Source organism: Lycium barbarum, chromosome 10, assembly GCF_019175385.1.
Source record: "Lycium barbarum isolate Lr01 chromosome 10, ASM1917538v2, whole genome shotgun sequence".
Lineage (NCBI taxonomy): Eukaryota > Viridiplantae > Streptophyta > Magnoliopsida > Solanales > Solanaceae > Lycium > Lycium barbarum.
In genome coordinates this window covers 95,124,199-95,151,621 of record NC_083346.1, presented here as the reverse complement: position 1 = coordinate 95,151,621, position 27,423 = coordinate 95,124,199, and the positions used below count along the sequence as shown (strand labels likewise).

The 27,423-nt window shown below is 35.8% G+C and overlaps 1 long non-coding RNA gene across 1 annotated transcript; it reads left to right on the top strand.

Moving 5' to 3' along the window:
• Positions 1 to 18,122: 18,122 nt before the first annotated feature.
• LOC132616116 (uncharacterized) lies at positions 18,123 to 26,847 on the top strand. The gene is made up of 4 exons (XR_009572998.1): positions 18,123 to 18,239; positions 18,711 to 18,801; positions 19,214 to 19,427; positions 26,611 to 26,847. It is a non-coding gene; the product is annotated as an uncharacterized LOC132616116 (long non-coding RNA).
• Positions 26,848 to 27,423: the final 576 nt, after the last annotated feature.

The following is a 27,423-nucleotide window of genomic DNA, read 5'->3' as shown; positions in this document are numbered from 1 at the left end:
TATTAAAGTAACCAGCGGAGGTCTAATATAAATACTTAGTCATAAACGTGGAAAAATGCCCAACAAGCCATACGAAACTTCAACGATCTACCCACAATTCTGACAACTAACTATGGAGCTTCTAAGATAATATATGAATGGACTAACTTCGGGACGCAGCTCGGGAAGTAAACAATAAGACTAGATAAATGGGGTGTGCGATGAACAAGGGTATGATCTCACCAATAAGTCTTGAAAGCAACAATTTCTCCTACTCTCTACACGTATCACGAACCTGCTTCTCTTCATTACCTAACATACCATAAAAAATAAATAGTATGCCTGAGTACTGGGTACTCTGTGAGTGTCTCTGGGGCAATAGTTAATAGCAAAATATATAAGTAATAAGTGTAATTGTAAATAGTATTGAGAAACAATTCAAAACAATTGATAACATCTCTTGAATATCCAATATAATAGTAAATGATGAAGAAATAATCACTTTGAGTCCTTAAGTCATTTCTGTTACCTTTAAGTTCTTTCAGAAACAGTTCAAAATTCAAAGATAGAGTAAGCAGTAACCTTAGGAAAATCGCCAGTAAAATCCAACAACACAGGGATATATAAATATCAACTTGTTGTACCGTTTATCACATTAAGTCTTATCACTCATGAACTCAAGATCAACAACAAGACACTCACAGGCAATCAAAGTATAAGACATGTCAATACAGGCCCAAATCAATATAGCGAAGGGATGACCATTTAAGGTTCCCTAAACTGCATAGAAGCACCACATCGGAGCTATCACTCGACGATGGTTACCCTTCCTATCGAAAAGCTAGAAAAAGACCACGCTAGGGATATCAACCCTCGATGACCACTCTTCATCTCGAATGGCTAGGCATGAACCACACCGGGGCTATTGACCCTCGATGGCCACTCTTTCTCCGGAATGGCTAGGCAGACCTCACTAGGATCCATAGTGAGAACCCTTCCTCTCGCGTAGCTAGGCTAAACACAAACAGTAGAAATCATGCATAGTAGCCAAATCACAAATTATGGCATGGAAGACGAATCTCACATCATGGTATGGAAGCTGAATAGTTTATTATGAATTATGTTCATCATCCCGTTAGTAGGCGTACATAAAGACATTAAATGATTTAGAAATCATGTTCCAATCACTAATAAAATTTCAATTTAACGAAACCCGTTCATAGGGCAAAACACATTAAATATCAAAGCCTTCATAATCAAGTTTAAAGCATCCCTTATAGGGGTAAATCATATTCAAAGTCCAAATCTTTATAATTCACTTTCAATCGTCCCTTATAGGGAAAATCACGAATACATACATATAATATAATACACATAAGGTTTAATGTGGGCTTGTCCCTCACGCACACAAAACCTGCCAAAATAACCATTTTTAAAGGTTGAAATATATTCAAAAAGAGACATACTTCAAGAGAAGGTTTTCAAAAGTAAAAATACCTTAAATTCCATTAATATATTCCAAACATAAGCTCTGTGCTTCACAGAATCACTCCACATCCAATTTGAAGATTGCACCATTAATATGTACAAGTTTTGCTTTTACTAATTTTCATAGCTATTGTTAATAGATCAAAAGGCACTGTTTCGAACTTCCAAATCAAATCTACACCGTTCAAATTAAGACCTATATGTTCTGAATACTCAGTTAAAATTGGGCTTGATCCAATGGTTATATTATCGAAAAACACCAATTTAATATGGTTGGTCGAAATGAAAGTCTACAAAAAATACTAGGGTTTTTTCAACTCTTCACCGCTCTTGATTTTATAGGTTTATGGGGTGGATGGATTTATTCTACTATTGTAGAATTCAAAGGTTCTTGATTGAAAGACTTACCTTAGAGGAAACCTTAGCAAACTAGATCTCCATACCAAACTCTTGACGATTTCTTGATTTTTCTTGATTGCAAGAATGATTTTCTTGTGGTTCTTGAAGGATTGGAGTGCCTAGGTTCTTTAGGGATGGTGGTAGTGTTAGGTTCTTAGATGAGGTGTGAATGGGAAATGGAAGAACTCAAAATGAAGGGAAATGCCAAATTTCAAAAATGGAGGGAAATGGAAAAGTTCCTTTGTAAAAGGAACTTTGTCCCTCATTGGTAGGGGACAGTAATACTTGTGTGCTTATATGTAGAAGTATCTCTTCTAGCTTATAAAGAGTTGGGAAGAGAGTCTCCCCCCGCACCGTTGTCGTCGCTTGGCTCGGTTTCGACTTCGGTCAAATGATATTTTTTGGACCAAATTTATTTCGTTAATAATATTTTTTGTATTAACGTTTCATAACCGTTTTGTAACGGTAATTAATGTCCTCTCCGGTTTAATTTTTCGGACATAGTGGTTTTACATAACCAACCATTTTTGCAAAAAGTCACTTGGACGAGTTGCATTTCTTCGGACTGGACTCAACATTCAGGCTATAAATAATGGCTATTTCATAGATTTTTTCCTTACAAAAACTTTCTGCCCTTGCTCTTCTTTCTGCATAATACTTTCTGCACAAAAGCAGAAAACTACTAAGTGCGATTTGACTGTTCATTTGTGTTCACTGCACACCAGCGTTTGAGGTAACGCTAAATCGGTGGCAGTAGTCCGTTCTATCCTGGGAGAAAATAATTCATAACCATGGGTACTTGGGGGGATTAAGTTCCTTAAGGATACACTGTGAATTCGTCAGATTGTTCATCGTTAATTCAGCTTCTTCTCCATTTCTGATTTTATTTAGTTTCTGTCTCTAGAATATTATCTCGAATAAAGGAAGATAACAAGCTTAAGGAGCTTAACATCTTTTTATATATTCTATATTTTGTTAATCTACTGGAATCATGCTCTTTTGACAAAAACAAACGTTTTTTTTTTTTTTTGAGATTAAAAGGAAAAAAAAATACTATTTTCAGAAATAAAAGTACTTTTTTGATAGAAAAAAAAATATTCCACTCAGAGTTGCTACTCGATTTAAAGAATATAAAAAATTTATCGAGTATGTAAATTCGGTTAAAGAATATCAAAACTTTGCCAAATTTAGTAAATTGTGTTGGTTTGAACAAATAATATCTTCACTGGTTCTCATTGTTAAGATATAAACATATTTTTTATTCCCTAGAAATAAAAATACTCTTTTCAGAGATGTAAAAGTACTTTCCAGAAATAAAAGTACTCTTTTCTGAAATAAAAAGTACTTTTCAAAAATAAAAAGTTACTCTTTTGGAGACTAAAATCATGGAATTCTACTCCAGTTTTGAGATTAAAGTTCTCATAACTTTCTACTCATTTGGTTACTCGGTTTGAAGATATATAAACTTCATCGAGTATATAATTTTGTGCATTCGGTTTGAAGATATAAAAACTTCACAGATTTTGTTAATTATGTTTGTGTTTTTCAAACAGAAATGGGAGACCAAACTCCAATTGTGACTGCTACTGTTACTGGCACAATTGCCCCTATCATTGGACCTACGAGCAATGTTGCTTCTTCCAGTCATTTTGTACCGGACCCAGCACCGACTCCGACAGAAAAACCCCAAAAATTCTCCGACGTAGATTTTAAGCGTTGGCAACAGAAAATGTTCTTCTAGTTGACTACTCTTAGTCTACGAAAGTATATTAAGGAGGACGCTCTGGTTCTTCCAGACGGAACTCCGGAAAATGAATGTTTTGTTGTGAATGAGGCATAGTGTCACGACCTATTTTGCCTAAGCCATGCGGGCACCTACCTTCCCACCTCGGTAAGCAAACCCTCAACCCATCAATGAAAGAATACATAAATAAAAAATTAAGTAACGGAATAGAATAAATACATAAGGCTCCCTATATAGATATAGAAATAGTAGAATAGTGTTGAATAATAATAACACCCCCAGGGTCTAATCTGAGTAATACAAGAGCGTCTAAAAAGGGGAACAATACAAGTATAGAATAATAATACAAAAGTGTCTATGTCTTTGAATAGAGTAGGACATAAAGATAGAGAAGTCTTCGAGGTAACGAACGACCATGCTCACCCTGGAAACTCGAAGATAAAGCTGAAGCGACTATCAGCCACGTGTCACGGAAGTAGATCCAACCTGATACTCTGCATTCATAAAAGAATACAGAAAGTGCAGGTCAGAACAAAACAACGGTACTAGTAGGCATCATCGGCCGACTAAGCATAGCTAACACAACTCAGATAATAAAGCAAATAGGCAAATAAACCAACAAGTATAAGTCAATGTAATCAAATCCAAGTATGCGTCATCACCTACATAAAGCATCTAATCCCAATTGCACCAATTCTAAAAGTATCCAGTTCGAATCCAATAATTACAAGTACAACACCTAAACATCTCAACATCAATCCATAATGCAATGCGATGCAACGCAATAGTGTATGAATGCAATGCAATGCCATGCAAATGTTGTGTACACATGTACTCCGGACGGAAATATCGACATCTTGGTAGCACAACCCAGTGTGACTCGTGAAGTCTAAGTGCCGCCCATCCCAGAACATTGCCCAACAGACAGAGGGGACCCCAGATCTTTGCCCATGGGGGAACTGCGGAGTCCATGCACTCACTCAATCAATGATTCCGGAACTAACATCGAACATCGGTCATATCACGTCACTCAAGTAAAAGATTTTAATCAAGCATTAATTGCACTCAATCAACGATTTCGGGATAAACATCGGACATCGGCCATCTCACGCCACTCAAGTAAAAGAGTTTTATTAATTATCATCAGTATCTCAATAGTATGTCGTGACAATGAGAGTGCGTGCAATGCATGTGTCAACATCAATAATCATGCCCAATATCAGAAGTACCAACAATGCGTATGCCAACAATATATCTGAATCACAAATACCAACAGTGGGTATGCCGACAATATCACCGAATCACAAGTACGAACAGTAGGTACGCCAACCATATCGAAATCAAGACGATAAACAGAATCTAATATCTATCAATAACTCATGGAATCAAGCCAACATAATAGAGTAATCAATCACAGCACAACGGGGTGGCTAGTCCCAACACACAACAAGGCCCAACCTAAGGCATTATCCAACCCAACTTCATACCCGAAGGTTCACATGCTGTCTCCGACAATATAATTTAAATATGTACTTCGCTATATGAAGTCTCACCAAGGGTAAGCCATAACCTACCTGGATGGCTGAACCGCAACACCAACAACCCACTCTTTTGCCTTGCCTTTCCGCTAAACCTCAGAACCAAAGTATTCTAAGCATAATCGAAATCTAGATTAGAAATCATGAAGAATGATACTAATATTGATACTATTCAATCTAGGTCAATTCTAACCCTAGAAATTGGGAAAACGGGCCCACAAAGGCAAAATCGGAAATTCATAAGCGAAATATAAAATTAAGCAGTAGGTGATCATAATCCAACCACTAATTGCTAAATTAACTCATAGATTTACCCAATTTTGTTTTTGAAGTAAAATCCCCAATTTGGGTATAAACCCTAACTCTTTGATTCCAAAATTCAACGCTAGAAATGGAAGATATATGATTAATAAGCTTAGATTCATCAAAATCTAACATGAACACCATCAATTTCATTATTAATAAGCCAAGGGAAAAGTTCATCAAAACCCTCTTCCAACTTCCATTGCTAAGGGATTATTAAAAGGAAAAGCGAAATCTATGATGATCTGGATTAAAGGAAGAGTAAAGGAACTAGTAAGATTTACCTCTAAGAATATTCCTAAAATATCTCCAAGAACTGTTCCCAAAAGCTCTAACTTCGAAATGGAAACAAATGAGGGTCTAAATGCTTTTAACACTTCATTAATTACACAAACTGCCCGTCACCCGCTTTAGCGTCGTTGAAACCGTCCCAGCGGAGCCGATTCAGTGGACACACGACCGCGGCCAAGGTAAAAGTCCTTAGATCGCTTAAGCGGCAGGGCTATCGCTCCAGCGGTGCCTATGCCACGGTGCTGGTGCCGCCAAAGCGGGGACCAGACACTAGAAACTTACCCAAGTTTCACTATTTGATCAGATTTTTTGACTAATTTCCAAGGCCATCTACTCACATGCCATACACATAGACACGCATAAAACGCGCTACGATGCGCCTGTGGCCTCAGAATTCCTAACGGAGGTCTCATTTACCAAGTCAACCCCCGATGCCTTTATTCCAATTTCCCAACCCAAGTCTCAAAATGCATCCAAGTGCATTGGGAACCGAGCCAAATACACACACAATTTCTAAACGAACATCCGGACCTAAAAGAAAGTTCGTTTACCCAAAAGTCAACTTTGAGTCAATCATTTTTCACCTTAAGCCTATATTTCTCAAAAGTTGCCTGAATCCGGTCTAGACACCTCGAGAAGTGTGTCAATGGTCCCCTCGAGTCAAAATGAGGTAATCAATGCTCAGGAAAGGGCGAAAATGTCAGAAAGACTATAACAACCAAACGGTTCATTACACATGGAAGCACTCAGACATTTGTGCAAGAATTATATTCTTAGCGGACCTGAGGATGATTTGTATAGCGTCTATAGCAATTTGCAGAATTCCAAAGAGCTATGGAATTTGTTAGAAAAGAAGTATAAAACTGAAGATGCCGGTTTCAAGAAGTTTATTGCAGCCAGGTTTTTGGACTATAAAATGGTAGATAGCAAATCTGTTGTTACCCAAGTCCAAGAATTGAAAGTAATTATCCACGATCTCCTTGCTGAGGGTTTAAGTATAATTAATACTTTTTTTTAAAGTATTATGTATGTTGTTACTTACGTAATTTATTGAAAATACAAATGAAAAGGGATGATGCTCGATGATCTCATCGTTCGCTTAAGGATCGAGGAAAAACATTGTTGAGCCTGCCCCAACTAATCAGAGAAAGATGAAAAGGCCTTCTGGATCAAAGAATCATTCCAAGAAGAAAATCAAAGGAAACTGCTATAATTGTGGGAAAGCTGGACATAGGTCAGCTGATTGTCGTGCTCCAAGGAAGGATAAGAAAAAAAGGCAAGCAAACATAGTTGAGACGAATGAGGATATGGAAAGAAAGAAAACTCAACTTGAATTACTTTAAAGTGTGGGGGTGTTTGGCAAAAGTGCAAGTTCCTAAACCCAAAAGGGTGAAGATAGGACCAAAGACAGTTGATTGTGTTTTCATTAGATATGCTGCCAATAGTAAAGCACATCAATTTCTGGTTTACAAATTAGAAAATCCCGACATTCATGTTAATACGGTAATGGAATCGGCTAGTGTTGAATTCTTTGAAAATATTTATCCGTCTGAATATGAATGTGAGTCGATTGGTGAAGGATCCAGATGACCTCGGGAGAGAACAAAAGAAAGCACATATAATGAAGAAGATCTGAGATGTAGTAAACGTCAAAGGGCGTTGACTTCATTTGGACCAGATTTTGTGACTTTCATGTTGGAAAATGAGCCTCGAACATTCAAAGAAGCTATGTCTTCTTCAGAATCACTGTTATGAAAAGAGGCGGTCAATAGTGAAATAGAGTCCATATTGAACAACCATACATGGGAAATGGTTGATCTTCCTCCCAGAAGTAAACCGTTAAGTTCCAAATGGGGTTTTAAGAGGAAAATGAAAGACGATAGCACTATGACAAGTACAAGGCAAGACTTTTTGTCAAATGTTACAGACAATGGGAAGGCCTTGATTATTTTGATAAATACACACCAGTTACGAGAATTATGTCCATACAGACGTTAGTCGAGTTAGCTGTTGTGTATGGTCTTCAAATCCACCAAATAGATGTTAAGACGGCTTTCTTAAATGGTGATTTGGAGGAAGAAATTTACATGGAAAAACCTGAAGGGCTAGAAGTTCGTAACGATCGCGGGTCATTATATGTTTTTTGACCATTTTACCCCCGTCGACCTAGTTCCCGAGCTTACCGGGCGATTCAAGCCAAAATTAAAAGAATTAGAACCCTTAAGTGAAAACATTTGATGAATAGTTGACATTTGGATATACGGACCTTTTTTAAAATCTTAACAATTTTGTAGAGTCCAGAGGTCATTTATGACTTGGTGGGGGTGTTTGATTCGGTTCCCGAGGCTTTTGGGGGCCTTTTCTACTCTTGGTTGGAAACTTGATTTTGGCTATTGGGGGGTCGACCGAGTCAAGGTGACCTTCGTTGGGAATTTTGAGGTCGCGGATAAGTTTGTAGCTTATTTTTACTTGAGTTTGCATGTTTGTTTTGTATCTAGGAGGTCTCCGATGGATGTTGGGATTTGGAGTTGGACTTGGTGAAACCAGATTTTTATGGTTTTATGGTGTCCCGCTTCCATGGGAGTAGTACCGCCCTTGCAGGTCCGCCCAAGCGGGACTTGGCCTGTAGTCACGGGAAATGACTCATTTAATGATATCCGCCCCAACGGATGAGAAATTGCTGAGGCGGGAGCGAGTCTTCCTCCGCTTTAGCAGAGATCGCTGTATCAGAAACATTACTTCAATCCCAATTTCGAATCATTTTCCCCATTCACTGAAAACCCAAATCCTAAAGAGTGTGTGGGCGATTTCTGAAGGAGTTGTTGGTGGAATCACTTTGGGGTAAGTCTTCTACTTCATCTTAGTAACTAATCTTGTTTATTGAGTATCTATGGTAGTAATGAACTAATGGGGGAGATAGGTTAAAACACTTTTGATCTAATTGGATATTATTGATTTAATTTTTGATTTCTACTATCTAATCACAAAGTTAATAGATTCTAGGCTTGAATCTTCCTCTACTTCAAGAAATCAAATCATGAAATTAAGACTTCATTCCAATTTGGGAATTTTGGTGTAATTAGCGAAATTGAAGGACTACTAGTGGTTAGAATTTAATAAAATTAAGGTTATGGATTACTCTAGTTAGACTTTGATTAGCGACACATATATGATTGTGTAATATTGACGGGGAAAGCATGATAGGTCTTTGGACATGATGTTGGGATAAATATTCAATTAGGTTGGTATGACTTCTGATTATGTGGGCTTGTCGCCGTTATTTATGCATTGATTGACATGTGGTGTATTTGATTTTGTGATTTAGTGTTCTGGGATGTGATGGACTCATGTGTAGTCGCTGAGACTTGATTTTGATACGTTTCCATGACGACTGATTATTTGTGCAAGAATTGATTGGTTTATGGTGCTTTGTGATCTCCATAGTATATTCATTGGCATTAACTGCATTGATTTCTCATTCTTGCATACATATATTCATAAAGGATGGAAATGTTGTGGAAAATGGTTGATGAAGGAATTGTGGAATAATTTGATGGAAAAAGGTTATGAAAACATTTGGAAAGAATAAAAGAGAAAGATGAAAGAATGTTGATGTTGCTATCGATCCAAGGTTTATGCGAACGTGTAATGGTTATGTCACAGTTAGGCGATATAGTGAAGGTTCACAGTCTGGAGATAAAATCAGGCAGTACAGTGATGGTACACGGACTTCGCAAGTCTCTCATGGGTCATGACTATTGAGACGTCGAACATTTCGTCCTTAGCATGTGTGTACAGGTTTGGAGTTATTGGCCATTGCAATGCAAGGCATCCATCTCATTTGCATTGCATGTCTCATTATCATATTATACATCAATTGAGTGGATTGTTGGCTATGTTCGTGTTGTGGCTACTTGAGAAAATATTGAGAACTTGGCAGACTTGTGGCGTAGGAGCTTTACTTTAGGTTTGACTCGACTTGTGATACTCTGTAACATTTTATGTTATTGTTTGGCTATCTGTTGACTTGTTGATTCTGTGTTTTCGTATGCATGAACTAATCTAGTCGGCTTATGATGCTTACCAGTATGTGTGTGTACTGATACTACTCTTGTTGCACTTTTTCTGAGTGCAGAGTTTGAACCACGACCCTCTTCGAGACCCTGCTTCTAGCCTTAAGGTTGTTCCTGCTGAGATTCCGAGGGTAAGCTACTTGCCTACCTACAACCCTGGAGTCTATCTTTATATTGTCTACTTCTCATTTCAGTAGACAGTGTTCTCCGATGTTCCAGACTATGTATTATTCATAGACACATCTGGATAGTGGTTCTTGTACTGCGACTTTAGTTCTTGGGGATGTATTATGACATAGTATCTTCTACAGTTTCAGTATTTATGTTACGACTTAGACTTATTAATGGTTATTCTTGTTATTTACTTGATTCGTATTTGATTAAGTAATTGGAAAAAGGGGATAGTACGCCCACCGGGGGGTTAGTGTGTGTGCCATCACGACTGCGATATTTCGATCGTGACATAGTTCCAGGTAAAAAAAAAAGTGTGTAGACTTGTTAAGTCTCTTTATGGATTAAAACAAGCCCCTAAACAATGACATGCAAAATTTGACCATACGATGTTGTCAAATGGTTTTGAGATTAATGAATGTGATAAATGTGTGTACATTAAAAATACACCAAATCACATAGTCATTGTTTGCGTATATGCTGATAATAAGTAATGACATCGTCAACATAAATGCTACTATGTGTATGCTAACTAGCAAGTTTGATATGAAAGATTTAGGAGTTGTCGATTTAATCTTGGGTATTAAAATCCATAAGACTCCTCAAGGTTTGGCATTGTCACAACCTCACTACATTTAAACAGTACTTCACAAGTTTAAGTACTTGGATTTCAGAGTTGCAAAGACTCCAATTGATGTAAATCTTGCAGTTGCAAAGAATAAAGGTCAATTGGATTATACATCTGCGTTGGGAAGTTTAATATATATTATGAGTTGTACACGACCCGACATAGCTTGTGCTATAAGCAAATTGAGTTGATACACGAGGAATCCAGGCCAATCACATTGGATGGCAATGAAACAAGTCTTGGGATATTTAAAACATACCCAAGACTTTGCTTTGCACTACACTAAGTATCCCACAATTATTGAGGGATATTGTGATACAAACTGGATCATCAGTTCAACTCATTCTAAATCAACAAGTGGATACGTAGTCACAATTGGTAGAGGAGCAGTATCTTGGAAATCGTCCAAACAAACTTGTATTGCCTGCCTGCAACAGAGGTTGAATTCACAGCCTTAGATAAACCCAGTGAAGAAGTTGAATGACTTCGGAATTTCATGGAGGATATTCCATTTTGTTCCAAAACGTTAGCACCAATATGCATACATTGTGATAGTCAAGCGGCAATTGGAAGGGCTGGGAGCGTGATGTATAATGGTAAATCTCATCACATACGAAGGAGATATAAAACTATTAGACAACTACTCTCTAGGGGAATTATCACAATTGACTACGTGAAGTCAAGCAATAATGTGTCGGATCCACTCACAAAAGGCCTAACTAGAGAGGTAGTTGAGAGATCATCGAAGGGAATGGGACTATAGGCAAGGACAAGTCATCGTAGCGGTAACTCTACCTAGAATACTGGAGATCCCAAGATCTAAGTTTCAAGGAGCTCAAAAAAAGTTATGAATGACGGTTCAACATTGTCAAAACAACTTTTTGGTCCATTCTTATGATGAGACAATGTTCAGTACCAAGGATAAGGTGTAGATTTCTTTTAATGGTTTCTAAGTTTGATACGAGGTATATCAAATAGTGTATCTAAGGGGTGACACATTTAGGAATCACCTATGTAAGTGTAAAGTCTAAGCCGCTTAAACGAGAGTTCTGTAAGGACAATTCTCTACGCACTTATGAAACCAAGAGATGTTCATGGATGAAACGAACACAACAATAAGAACAAAAGATGGTTAAGGTTTAATTGTGCGAGGTATGTTGTCTAGGCATACACTGAAGTTCTACGGTTTTAAAAATATCAAATCTACCGATTGACTGAGTATATCTGATATGCGTTCACTACGGAAAGTTTCAAAGGGAAACCAACATATCCTGATACGTTAAATCCTTACTTGCAAATCACACAGTTTTTCATGCATGATTCCATTTAGCCATTCCCCATTCATGGGGGATTTTTAGGTTTTTGGATGAGTTGTGAATAGGAAATGGAAGAATTCAAAATAGAGGGAAATGCCAAATTCAAAAATGGAGGGAAATGGAAAAGTTTATTTTTTGCCCCTCATTGGTAGGGGAAAGTAATACAAGTGTGCTTATATCTAGAAGCACTTCTTCTAGCTCATAAAGAGTTGATAAGAGAGTCTCTCTACTCACTGTCTCCGTCGCTCGGCTCGGCTTCGGATTTGGATTTGGATTTGATCAAATGATCTAATTGATTGATAAATTTTTTTTGATCAAATTTATTTCGTTAATATTAATTTTGTATTAATGTTTCATAACCGTTTTGCAATGGTAATTTAATTTCCTCTCCGATTTAATTTTCCCATTAATTTTCAGACATAGCCATTTTACATAAACAACTATTTTCGTGAAAAGTCACCTGGAAGAGTTGTATCTCTTCGGACTAGACTCAACCTTCAGGCTATAAGTACTGGCCATTTCACAGATTTTTTCCTTACAAATTTTTTTTGCACTTTCTCTTCTCTCTGTATAATACTTTTTGCACAAAAACAGAAAACTACTAAGTGTGATTTGGCCGTTCATTTGCGTTCGTTGTACATTGGCATTTGAGGTACTGCTACACCAGTGACGGTAGTTTGTTCTATCCTGGGAGGAAATAATCCATAACCATGGTTACTTGGGGGGGATTAAGTTCCTTACGGATACACTGTGAATTTAGTAGACTCGGATTGGTCATCGTTAATTCTACTTCTTCTCCATTTCTGATTTTATTTAGTTTCTGTCTCTAGAATATATTTTCAAATACAGAAAGATAATAGGTAGTGAGAGTATAAATAGTCTCTTAGGGTTTATAATAGTGTTAGGGACATTTTTACTTCAGGAAATAATAAAATAAGGAGTCCCAATTCGGTTAGGACAAAGCTAAAAAATGTAACCCAAGATTTGAAAATTCTGCTCCAACCAGCATTAGTAAAATAGGCATAACTCTTAGCACAGAGCTTTATTGGAGCGACACCATATATGGTTGGAAAGGTATTTCAAAGATCTACAACTTTCATGTCTTGCGTTTTCTCAAATTCCAAGTGTAACTACCCAAAAATGGGGCATAAGTGATTACTATCTCAGACTTAGACGAATTTAAGAACTCTTGCGAACTTCACTATTTGGTTTGACTTCACAGCAACTATCTTTCACCCAAATTCATCCAGAAGGTATTCTGTAACATCCTATAAACCTGAGTCAGATGTGTATGTGTAAAACTAGTATTAAGATGATACTTTAGCTATATGAATCCATTCGGATTGAATTCGGGTGATAAACAGTCATTTTGAAGTCAAACCGAAAAGTGAAGTTTATAAGGCCTTCTAAATCCGTCTAAGTCCGAGACAGTCTGTACTTATGTCCACCTTTTGGATAATTGCGTTGGGAATTTGGGAAAACTCAAAACTTTAAAGTTGTAGGTCTTTGAAAACCTTTCCAATGATATATTATGGAAGCCGAACGAAGCTCTGTAAAAGAAGTTATGTCTATTTTACCGAACACTTCACAGAAACTGACACGGGCCGCGCGATGGCCACGCACCGCGCTCCTGAGGGCGTTTGAGACGGCTCCATGTCTTGCTCCAGGTGCAAAAAAACACCCTTTTTGAATCTCAGGTCTGCAGGGGTCCTGTGATGGCCACGCATCGCTGGCCCATCGTAAAAACGTCAGATTTTGGGTCAAAAGTCGGGTTTTCGCGTTTCTTTTTTATATTTAAGTTTGGGGTTAGTTCCTAAATATCTCTAATCATGAAAAATCAATCCTAAGGCCTCCCAAAAGCTCTAAGGTGAGTTCCTACTCAATCTACGTCGATTCTACACTAAATTCACCTCTTCTTGACACTAGTTTATCTCTCCAAACCCTACATTCTTGAAAACTCAAGAAGAAGGTGATAAGGGTGTGTGCAGTTCGTCTAAGAGGTAATAATTCTGATTTTCTAAGTTTAGTAATAAGTTTTGGATTGGTGTAGAGCATACTTCAAGATTATAATTCACTAATGATTCACATACGGATTCAAGAACAAGTTTTAAGGCTAGAAAAACCCTAGTTTTTCGAATAAGGGTAGAAATCCCTAGAATTGGTTAAAGTTCTAAACTTTGTTATTAATAACCATTGTAGTGATATTGTTGAACTTGGAAGGAATCCGATTTCTAGCTTATAGCGGGATTAGAGGTATGTCTTTTTTTTAACATACTCTTTCGATCGGTTTTTATGAACTCTTTGGTTATGGTTTGTGTGCGTGAGGGAAAATCCCACATTAAACCTTATTTGTACCATATTATTTATATGTACTCATGATTGTTTTCCTCTCTAAAGAATGATTGAAGATTGAGATATAAAGCTTTGGTATTCGAACTTGAATTACCATACCCCATGAGGCTGGAGATATGCTACATTACCCTCATAGATTCAGACGAATAACCACTTTCTAGAAGACGCCCCCCCCCCCCCCCCCCATAAGGGATGTTTAAACTTGATAATTGAAAAGCTTGACTATCTCATGTGAGTGCTTTATAATGGATTATATTGAACTTGAAACTTGCTTAAAGAAGTGAACCCGGTTGCCAAAACTGAAATAACTTGATGTACCCCCATAATGGGATGGTGAACATAATACTTAATGAATAATGTGACTATCATGATATGACTTGTGATTCGGCTTCTAAGCTAGGATGGTGATCCGACTCCTTTGCCATGATTTATATTGTTTGTGTTTGGCCTAGCTACTCGAGAGGAAGGATGGTCACTATGGATCCTAGCGGGATTAGCCTAGCCATTCGGGAGGAAGAGTGGCCATCAAGGATTCGCAATCCCAGTGTGGTCTTTGCCTAGCTATTCAGAAGAAAGGGTAGCATTTGGGGTTGATAACACTGATGTGGTGCTTCTATGCGGTTTAGGGAACCTTAAATGGTCACCCCTTCTTTGTGTTGATTTGGTCCTGTATCGCCATGTGTTATACTTTGGTTGCCTGTAAGTGGCTTGTTGATGATCTTGAATTCACGATTTAAAGACTTAAATGTGATAAATGACATAATGAGTTGAAATTGATTTATTTCCTCTTTAACGGTTTTCCTTAATGGTGTAACTAAGTTCTTGATTAATTCTTTCTCTGAAATTAAACTGCTTTTATTGACATCGTTTTATTGATCTTTATTATATTAATTTGTTATATTAACTATTTTCCCGGAGACACTTACTGAGTACCCAGTACTCAGGCATATCGTTGTTGTTTTTATAGTGTATTAGGCAACGTTGAGGAGCAAGTTCGTGATACGCGCGAGGATTAAGAGAACTTGCAACTTTCTGTACTATTTGGTGAGCCCACATGATTGTTCGTGGGGGACCATCCTATCTTAGTTATTATTTTAGTTTCCGAGTTGCGTCCCAAAGTTAGATTATGTTTTATTTATCATCTTAGAGGCTCCATACATAGACGTTATTTCTGTGGGTAGTTGTTGAAGTCATTTATTGACTCTTTGGGTGTTGCTACGTTTTATAACGATACATTATGACAGACTTCTGTTGATTTTATTATTTGATGGTGCTAATGAGTTAGTTAGCTATTTAAAACGTATTGATATAACTGTTGAAAGATCGTCAAAAAAGATTTAACGTTTATTAATTTTATAAGGTGCTTCCGGTATTATTCATAGCATCGGATGCCTGTTACGCCTAGGGTGGGTTTTGAGGCGTGACATATTCATATAGCTAAAATGTCACATCAACACCCATTATACACATTCACTCCTATCCCGAATTTACGGAGTGTTACAAATACCCATTCAAAAGACTAGACATTGCATGTTTCAAGCTTCAAACTTTTAGAAAACATGTTCAACCATCCATTAATAAGGAAATATAAGTTCAACAAACTCATAGATTACGTATAAGGTTCGAAGCACGATTGACCCTACACACGCATGACCTTGGTCAAGATCATTTTAGAATCGAAAAATATGTTCTAAAACAAACATCCTTCAAAATAAGGTTTCAAACTTAGGTGTACTTCAAAAGAGTGTTTTCAAAATATAGACATGCTTCTAAAGAAGATGTCAAATATGTAGACATACCTCAATTCCCGCTAAAAATAAGAAAATGTATTCCTCCACATTCAACAATCATTCTACAATTATTTTTAATGATAAAAGTTCAGAACTTTAAGCAATTTTACAAGTTCCCACCCTTAATCGAAAAACTAGGGCATTTCGTGCTCAAAAAGCGTGTTCTTGACCCGAAGAATCATCCATAGATTAAATCAATTCAAACACCCAACATTAGTATAAATCCCTTTAATTACATAAGAAATGATCAAAGGTCTTATCTTCAAGAGAGTTCCCAAATATCCCTTCAACTTCTCGCACTTTGGTTTTCAAGAATCTAAGGGTTAGAGGGATGAACTAGTATTAATAAATGGTTGATTTGATGTAGTAATCATAGGAATTGAGAAACAACTTACCTTAGGGTTTTGGGGAAGCCTTAGGGTAGTTTTCTCTCTAAATAGTCATCCAAAATGAAGTGGGGAAAAGTTTTAACGAAGTTAGCAATTTATAAAACTCAGAACCAGAAACACGGACACGCAAGACACCCTTGCATCGTAATACACCCTCTTTGTGCCACCCTTGAGTCACAAAAGTGGAGCAACATTCCAAAAGTTAGTCAAAAACTCGCTCCACCATTGCCACGCATAGATCCCGCGACTGCTGTCAGAAAAATGGGCATAACTCTTAGCATAGAGTTCCAATTTACCCAGTCCATATATGGATGGAATGATATTTCAAAGGATTACAAGTTTCATGTTATAGTTTTTCTCAAATTCCCAATGGATATTTACGTATACTTGCTGAAATTCAGACCTATCCTAAACTTAGTCGATTATATTGAATCTTACGCACCTCACTATTCGTCTTGATCTTAAAACAACTATTTCACCCAAAATCACTCTAATATGATATCATATGGCTAAAATGTCACATTATCATTCTCTTAATGTATTCACACTTAATCCGAATTTACGGAATGTTACAAAAATGTTCATGGTGCTATACAATATTTAACTCTTCCTCGACTAGAGATATCACATGTTGTGAATATCTTATGTTAGTTCATGCAGAATCCAACTTAAAATCATTGGTCTGGCATTAAGAGAATTTTACTTTATAACGTTGGCACTTCCCATCTTGGGTTGCAAATCACTGCTCAATAATCTCTTCATCTTGTGAGATTTCTGATGCAAACCGGGTTGGATGTCTCCTCACATGATGTTTTATGTCTAGCATATGCATTTTTCTTGGAGCAAACTACATTTCCTGGGCCTCAAAGAAGCAACGACTGTTGCAAAATCGATTGTCGAGGGGAGCACAGATCTTTGGCATCATTAGTTGCAGAACTGACATGGCCACCTATATTTTGAAAAATAGGCATATGTTTGTCTCGCCTCACCAGTGCTCTTCATAAATAATTTAATTGTGCTTCATCTCACGGTGAATTCTTATAACGATTCGGTTGGTCGTTATGCGTGTTTTAACCCTTTAGTCCCCGTTGACCCTTGCCCTAGTCCCGTTGGAGTGTTTTTAACCCACGAGAATGGGCGACATGGTGTCCGAGGTCATTGGGCGAGTTTTGATCGTATTTGAGGAAGTTAGAACCTAAAAGTGAATATTTGACCGATAGTTGACTTTGGGGCAAACAGGTCTTGTTCAGAATTCTATTAACTCCATGAGGTCCGGAGGTTCGATTATGACTTGGTGGGATGTTTGATTCGGTTCCCGAGGCACTTGGGAGCATTTTATACCCTTGGTTGGAAATTTTTGGTTTTGGCCGTTTGGGGGTTGACCGGGCCAAGATGACCTCCGTCGGGAATTTTGAGACCACAGTTGAGTTCTTAGCGCATTTTTATATGTTTCTGCATGTTTAGTTTGTATCCGCGAGGTCTTGAATGGATGTTGGGATTTTGGGTGAAACTTGGTAAAAATAAAATTTTCTAGTTTTCTAATGTCCCGCTTGTACGGGGGTGTTTCCGCCTCTACGGGTCAGCCCACGCGAGACGTGGCCAACAGAAGCAAGTGCTGAGTCATTTAATGAGTTGCGTAAGTGGGTCTTGCTTCGCGTAAGCGGGGATCACTATATCAGAATCCTATATTTTCCCAATTCTTCTTCCATTCACTAAATTGGTTACCTAAGGAGTTCCAAGGGCAATTTGAGGAGCATTTAGAGTTGAATATTCATTAGGTAAATTTCCTTTCACTCCATTGTGTTTTATTTAATTATTAAGCTTGTATTTTATGGTGGAATTAAGAGGTTTAGTTAGAAAGAAAGTTTGTAGATCCTATGTTGACTTCATGAATCTTATGCTATGAAAATGGGTTTTGTTAGTAAATCTTACTTGATCTGGTCAAGAAATACTTGGAATGGTAGTTACTAAGTTGAATCTATCTGAATTTCATGGATTATGATTATGGGAAGTTAGGGTTTCTTTTTAAATTGGGGGTTTCCGATTAAGGGTTGAAATTGTTGATTGATTGAGTTTAATTAGTAATTGAGGGATAGTACTAGGCTCTTTAAGCGTTGATTAACTGATTTTTACTGGAAATTCCTATTTTTCCCTGTTTGTGGGCCCGATTTCCTCCTTAAAAAGGATTATTTCCAATTCGAATAGTATTGTAGAAATACGGGTATCGTTAATCTCCATTTCTAATATAGAATACGTTGTTGAATGACTTCGATCATTCGGAAGCTCTCCGGAAGAACAAGGCTCATGTTGGATAGTTCGTGGCACCCGCTCGGCATCGAGGTAGGTTACAGTTTACCTTTCGGTTAGACTCCAATTAATGAAGCATATGTAGGAGTTAGATATTGATGGGGAAAGCATGCTAGGCCTTCGGTGTATGGAGTTGGGATGGAATTCTATTAGGTTGGCTGTTGTTGTTTGTGGGCTTGTCTTCTTGTCGTTGTGGTTCGGCTTGTCACCTTATTTGCTATGTTGTGACTTACGTATGCATTCATCTCTCTCTTGTTATGCCACTTATCATCAGAAAGAGGATGAATCATAAGATTAGGCTCGAATTATAATGTGTGCTTATGATAAGACACGGATGAGATTTTTTATTACGATTCCTTGTTGATTATGATATCTTGCATGGAATACTATCTCATTTCATATGTTACATTAATATGAACTCTGAATTGGTACTGATGATGATAAGGAATACAAAGGAACATCTGAGGTCGTTGCCGGATTGTGTAAAAGAGAGATGAGAATTCGTGATCCGAGGTTGTTCCCGGAGTGGAATGTGTTATACTCGCTGCCTGAGGTTTCTTGCCTGGACGAAGGTGTACATGGATTTCGTGGGTCCCCCATCAGTCATGACTATTGAGATGTGGAGGTTTCTGTCCGTAGCATGTGTGTAAAGGTTTGAGGTATTTAGCCATTGCATCGCATATGCATTCACTTTCACATCCATTCTTCATTGATTGACTTGTACATGGTGTTACGGTTCGCTTTTATGCGGGTTAAGGCATGAAAGTTACTATGAGGTTGTTGGTGCTCTAATTAGATTTTAGTGTTTTTAGAGTCGTCACCTAATTTATTTAAAAGAAAACTAGGAAAATCGGGTAAAAGATTTTTCAAGCAAGAGAGAAATCTTTTGGTGCCAAAGTTCGAGGTAAGGGTTCAGCTGATCCCCTAGGGAAGGTTTTACGCACCCTAGTATTAAAGATCCGTAGAATACAGTTGATCTATGAACTTCAATGTGTGATTAATGTATTTATTTGTTCAAAAGTGTTTAATTTTCCGCAAAAATGTCATCTTTGTCCATATCATAATTTCAAGAAAAAATTGGGCAAAAATTCCCCTTGAAAAGGTCAAACCTTTGTCCAAAATCCACTAAGTGTCCAACTCACTTTGTCGCCGGACTAGGACACACTCGGGATTTCTCCTGAGTAGAGTCGCTACTATTCTAGTCCTAATAATGAGTTTAGTTCTTACGATTTTTTATTTTTTATACAAGAAAATATGGAGTATTCTCTTATATTTATACATATATATATAAGAAAAAGGGAAAAGTTTTATTAAGTCCACATTTCATCATCTGTTTGAAGCTCGCAAGGTCAAACCATATTCTAAACCCAAAGTCCATCATACCTCAATCTTGGTCCAAGTATAATTCTCCTTATTTTTTTATCCGTTTGGTTTTGGACTTCCGGGCCCAAATCAACCCTTTTTCTTTATCCAACTCTTAAAACTCACAACCGATTTTCAGTCTTAAAAATGTACCCAGTTTTTTATCTTTCAATCGTCCAAAAAACAAAACAGTTCCTCGAGTTCTTGCCAAGAACTATTTCTATGGTTTTATTTCCAGAAAAGAATGGCAAGCAGTTTCCTTTAGAATTCACAAAGGGCATGTTTGGAAAGCAACCCAGGTAATTGGAATTGGTGTAATTACACAATTTGGCCTGTTTGTTTGACCAGGTAATTACACAGTTATGTGAGAATTGGGTGTAATTACATTCTCCAATTCTCGGGGGGGTGGGGGTGGGGGGGGGGGGCTAAGAATTCGGTGTAATTACAAGGTTACTTTTTAGTTTATTTCTTTCTAACTTTATTTTAATTTGTTTTTTTTTTAATTTATTTTTTATTTTTATTATTTAATTTATTTTTATTTTTTAATTTGTTTTCTTTTCTAATTTATTTTTTATTTCTATTATTTAATTTCTTTTTTATTTTTACTTTTTAACCATTTGTATTTTTTAAAATATATTTTTCTTTTTATAGAATTTATATTTCATTTCCTTTCTTCTCATTCCCAATCTTTACTTCTTGTGGTTCCATGTAATTGCTCGTATTTTTTTTAATTTTAAATTTTATTCATTTAGCGTAACCATGTTAATATACTAATTTTTGAAACTACATATCTTAATATTAGAAAGAATGAGTCATTAGCAAACTTGACATATAAAAAGTGACATTATTAAAGTAGAATTTCATTGTGAATGAGGTTATTGACTTATATTTTCTCTTTTATTTGAATTATAGGAGTATTTACTTATGTTACGTTGAAACTTACTTATGTAACGTTAGAATTCGACATAAGAGTAGTATCTTAAAATAATCTTTCGGATTTTGAATTTAGATTATATTTTCAATTTTAAAAATATTTGTTTTAGTACTATTGACTTGTTATTTCACATTGTTGTTTATTTTTCACCTACAGTTGATAGAATTATTGTCAAACATTTGAATAATGTTATGACATTATCTTTATAAATATTATTTTTTTGTCAAACATCCAACCCTATGATGTTCTCACAAAAAATGTATGCTTTTAATTTTTATAATCAATTAAAATTAAAATATTATTAATTTAAAATTATATATCAATTATTTTTTACAATATTAGTTACAAATATATGATTATTAATTAACATATTTTCAAGAAAAAATGTATTATTAAATAACCAATTTAATATCATTTATAAAGGCACATATTTTTTAAATATTAATTTTAAATTTTTTATAATTATTTTATTTTTAAATTAAACTAACTGTATAATTACACTTGTGCAACCAAACAGCACGCTTATAATTACACTGTAATTACATTATGACAAACAAACAGGTCGTTGTAATTATAATACTGTGTAATTACTACGGTAGTAATTACACCAATTCCAATTACCAGGTGGCTTTCCAAACAGGCTCAAAATGATTTCCCAATTTCTTGAAGAAAAATATTAGTCATTACTCTTTTTCCTTTGAACTCAATAGAAGAAATTCCTTTTTCTTTTACACTTCTTTGCCACAAACAGCGTTACATTAAAGCAATTTGAAGAAATTTAATCTAAGTTGATTTTTCATGTAAAAATTTTGATTTTTTTTTCATCCCAGTTTCGGAAAAAGTTTGACGACTTTCCTAAAACACTAAACGTTGATTTCCTAAGTTCTACACTTGCATAGGGTTCCAATATTTTTTGTAAGAGTTTTTACAAGTACACATACATAAATAGATATAAAAATAGAGGAAGAATTCAGGCTGGTGGGCCTACCAAGCCCACTAATAAACTATTTTCACCCATAGTTGGGCCTTCAAATAATTTAGTTTCCCTTTCTAATTCTTCAGCGGACTCGATCCAGAAAAGAGTGGTTGGGCCTCTAGCCCAACAGGTTTAATGCAAGGGCGGCCCGAATGGCCCAGGTCGAAATCACATAGCACAAAAAAAAAAAAGGATAAAGAGTAGTAAATGTCTAAGTATTTTCAGAGTTGGAGTATAGATAATTTGTGTTCAAATACATTAAAGGCACAAACAAGCAGGTGTGTATAACTAAGAAAAAGAAACAATTTGAGAAGGAGACTATTCCAGGCCCAACTCAGATGAATAAGGAAGGCTTAAGGCCTGGATGAGCCACTTCAACCAAATCAAAGCACATTGCGCCAAGTATAGATTTACACTCAACATATAAGAGGAAGGCCAAACAGCAAATAAAGAGAGGATAGGCCCAAAAACAAATAAACTTGCAACAGTCAATATTAGAATTTTATATAAGGGATATACTTTAAATATACGCAAATTCATTCAGTCCTATACATCTGTGAGGATATAGAATGAATATGCTTTGTATATTCTGGTATATCACCCAATATACATAGTGATGAGGGAAGATAAATTATTAAAGACTCTTTTGAACTCATGTAAGCCAGTCAGTAATAGAATTAGAGCCCAAAACCAAAAAGCAAACAGGCAAGTTTATGAGATAAATTTCTTAAGCAAAACTAAATGGACAAATAAGATTAATGATCCTACACCATCACCAGCCAACATACCATGATTTTACACACCTATGGAGAGATAAAAACAGCTCAAAAGGGAAAGATCTTGCCCCCTTTTGTTCTTAATGCCACACAACATCCAAAGGGTTTCCAGAAACCCCAGGCATGGTAGACATTATGGAGGGTTTGGGCTTCATTCCCAAGTGTGGTTTTGCCTCTCCACTTATGTGTTAGGCTCACAGTACTTTGGGAAATGAAGTATGTAAAGGGGATCAACAAAAACAGCCTCCTACTCATATGCCTAGGTAGGTATTTTAGCAGATTTAGCTACATTATTCATTATTTATCCTAGTAAGTTCAAACAAGACCTATGCAAAGATTAAATGTTCCCACTACTCAGTCAAGTTAAAAGTAGAAGATGAACCACAATTATGAACACAGAATCAATATGCCCAATAGTATCAGCATTTGACTAATTCAAATAGGCATTCTCATAAAACATACAAGTGAACTTAAGTAATGAATGATTAATCTCCAAAGAGAAACAATTAATAGCCAAGAGAGGTCACAAACAGGTCATCAAATAGGTAGCAATTTCCAGAACTTGTACATCTCCAACAAAAGCCAAGTCTAAAATCAGGAAGAACAATCATGGTTTTAATTTTAAACAGAAGTTCTTTATTAGTCTTCAAACCCCTTTTTTGAAAAATAGGACTTAATCTAAAAGGCATTGCATATTCATTTATACTTAAAATGTTGAGTGAATCAAACAAAGAACACAAAACTGGACTCAGACGAGAGAAAACGAACATAGCAATTATTCAAGAACTGAGTTGAATCAAACATCAGGCAAGACCAATTCTTAAACATGATAAAATCATCCAAACTTATTAAATGAGACTCATAAAACAACCAAATAAGGTGATAAACTTTAAACATGGTATGCCCAACCACTTTGGATCCATCAAATGTTCAAGCCTATCCACTACCCTTTTAAAGCTTAGTTAGGTAATAAACCTCATCCTCACTTAATGTCATGTGACAATACCACACCTTTCTCTTTTTTATAATCTCAAAGGAGTATGCACTTCTCAAGCCCATAAACTAAAAAAAAGTAAATCAGGTTCAACACTACAAACAATGTCATATTTAATTACATTTAAAGCTAACAGAATCCACAAGCTAAGATGTTTAACAGATTAATCAACGCATGTTGCTTCATTCAACAGTAGGTAACTTAGACTTAGTTAAGTACTAATGTTTTCATGGTTGACTCTCATCCAAGACAGAACTCATTCTATAAAAAAAAAAAAAAAAAAAGGCAAGCAAATTTTAACTCAAGTCATCACTTCTTAATCACAAGGCATACTAACCAATTAGTGTGATCTAAATCCCAACATACACACACCTAATAAGCTTAGACAGTTCATTAACAGGAGATAAAGGCAAATAGGACATGATTAGACAGGTCTTGAACTTTGGCACACATGATGATTTAGAATTAAATGAACATAATCAAGTTGGGAATTTTCAGACTCAATAAACTCATGACTAAACAGTTTTTTTTAATAACACAGATCACATCTCAAACCAAGAAAGACCACAACTTAACAAGGTGACTTCAATATACTGATTATTAGAACACATTGTCTTCATAATTTAAGAGATTACTAATTCATAATCTAATCAAATGACTTATTAAGAAACTCCTAAGGCCTACATACTCAATAAGTAAGTGCACACAAGGCTAAATAACTACAGAGCTAAGTGAAATAGTATTAAATTACAACAAAGCTAGCATTATAAGGCTAACAACATCCTAAACAAAACATCAAACATTAAACCATACTAATAACTGGAATATAAATGACTGAAATGAAAAAGGGAAATTAAAGGAAGATTACTTCTTTGATGCACAGCCCTAGTCGAGTGTTGGAATTAGAAGTTTTCACACCCCTTTCACCTCACAACTCAGCCACAGAACAAAGAAAGGATTTAAAATTTTTAACTTAGAACTTGAAATCAGAGTTTTAAAGCAAAATTGCTAATCCTAAGAGAATCAAGTTCTTTTCGTGAATATATGTATATATCTCCAAAAAGTCCTCTATTTTCAAGGGTTGGGGTTCTTTATATAGAAACCCCAAAATCTGAAACCCTAGTCCAAGTTCGATGTGGGATATGTGCAATTTTCAGAATTGCTTCCCTCAATCAAGATTCAATGGCCAGGATTCAAGTAAATAAACATATGAAGGGTCAAATTCAACCCTAATTTCGTCAATCCGTTGGTTTCCTCACGAACCAATAACAATCAAGGATTCAAATTCGAGTAACAATAAAACCCATTAAAGAAATTCAGTCAAATAACCGTTAATTCACAGGAAAAGTACAAAAGGAAGAGGTAATACCTCGGTTGGGGTTGATGTGCAATGTTATTGGTTGAAAAATGGCACAGCAATAAATGTTCTTGCCGTTTTCAACCACTTTGAGTCCATAGGATGCCTCGAGGACCCGCAAACCCTTGCCATTTCTAGCAAACGACGTAAGAGGGAGAAAAAATACAAAGGGGGCGGTTAGGGTTTTCTCCACTGTGAGATAGAAAATCCTAAGGCTGTGTTTAAAGTTAAAAATGGGAAAGGAAAGAGTATACCTCTTCCTTTACTTTACCAGAGTGGGCCGGGTCGGTCCTTGTTGGGCCTGGACTCGGCCCAGATTTAAGGGAAATGAAAAGGGGCCATATATATATACGTGTATACACATGATATACATGTATGCACATGTATATTTGTGTATATACTCGTATATATATGGGATGGTTTTAATATTGTTAAGGCAAGTGACCAAAATTAATAGAAGACTAATCAAATTAAGCACAATTAACCAATTTCCCGAACTTAAAGCACGGCTAATTTTGCAATAAGTTCAACTCTGCAATTATAACCTTTACTGAATTCAAACCATGAGATTGGCTATTCCAAATATGGCCATAATTTACCAATTTGCTCTTTTGATTGAGTTAATGGCATGATTAATTATGCAAAACACATAACTTGCAATTATGACCTTAATTGGATTTCAAACCATGAATTTGGTTGTTTCAATTATGGTCAAGATTTAAACCAAACAAATAATTAAAGGCTAAATTTGAAATAATGACCCCAATTATGGAAATTGATTTTCAATTGGGATATAATTCGGACTACTAATTGATTATTTCAATTATAGTCATTTAATGGGTAATTTACAGAATAAATCACAATTAAACACTCAATTAATTGTGATAAATTCTACTAAATTGATTAAATAAGAATTGAGGGGTAAAAATGATTAATTTATTTAATCAATCAGATTCCTTGCATTAAACAGAGTAAAAGATTTGCTAATTAATTTTTGACAATTTAAACAATTAAATAAATAATTATTTTGAATTATTTCTTGACTAAAATTAGTAAATGTATCATAATTGTTGTAAATTAATTTCCACATGATTTATATCATTATAGAAATTATTTTTCCACACAAGAATGGTAAAATGTTGTCTAAATAGTTCTATAAAATCATTTTGACTTCTAAAAAATACATATTTCACTCCGTTTAATATTTAAGGACTCTAGGTAATAAAAATAAATTATGGGAGGTCAAAAATTAGGTGTCAACACATGGCATTGATATTGAGTTGATCTTATGCTGATTTGTTCGTGAACGTGCTTGATTGTTTACATGTCTAATTGTTGATTTCTTTCTTCATATATGTGAACTAATTGTTATCGGCCTATGATACCTACCAGTACATAGTGTTTGTACTGATACTACCTTGTTGTACTCTTTTCGGAGTGCAGAGTTTGCTACAGGATCCGTATCAGGCCCTCGTGAATGATTCCCGAGGCAGTCCTATTTGGAGATTCAGGGTGAGCCACTGCATGATCTTCCGCCCGAGTTTCCACTCATCTCAGTAGTTTTCTATTGCCTTCTGACAGTTATTCCTTTATGTTCATGAGCCTTGCATGGCCATTCAGGCTTGTAGTATTTAGTAGCTCTTATACTGTTATAGACTAGATTCCCTGGGGATAACGTAGTTCTTTTTCCGTACTTATTCTATCTTATTTATGCTAATACTCTCTGGATACTTCTATTTAAGAACGAAATTCATGTGTTAGTTTCACAGAGGTAAATCTAAATCTTAATTGCTCAGTAAAAAAAGCCTTAAAGTTAATTAGGATTAACAAATCCAAGTCATGTCAAATATAGTAAATTCATACCAAATAAAAGCATTCTAGAAAAGTGGAAATGAACAAAATAACATGAGACTTTTGAGGCTTGAGAAGTAAGAAAACCCTATATTATATTTGATTTAGTAGAGAATTGTATATTGGATTTAATAATTTAATGGGTGAGGCCTTAGGTACTAATCTATTGGACCTTTAGAAACTAGACTTATAATACCGAGCACATATGATATAGGTAGGGCTAGATAAAAGGTATAAAAAAATCGGATTTTCAGATATCCAAAAATTCATAGTACTAAATCCATATCCAATCCAAAATCCATAAATTTTAAAAATAAAATCCGAAGTCCAATTCATAATCCAAATAAAAGTGAAACAGATAGGAGGGAGTAGAGAGAGAGAGAGAGAGAGAGAGAGAGCTTTTTT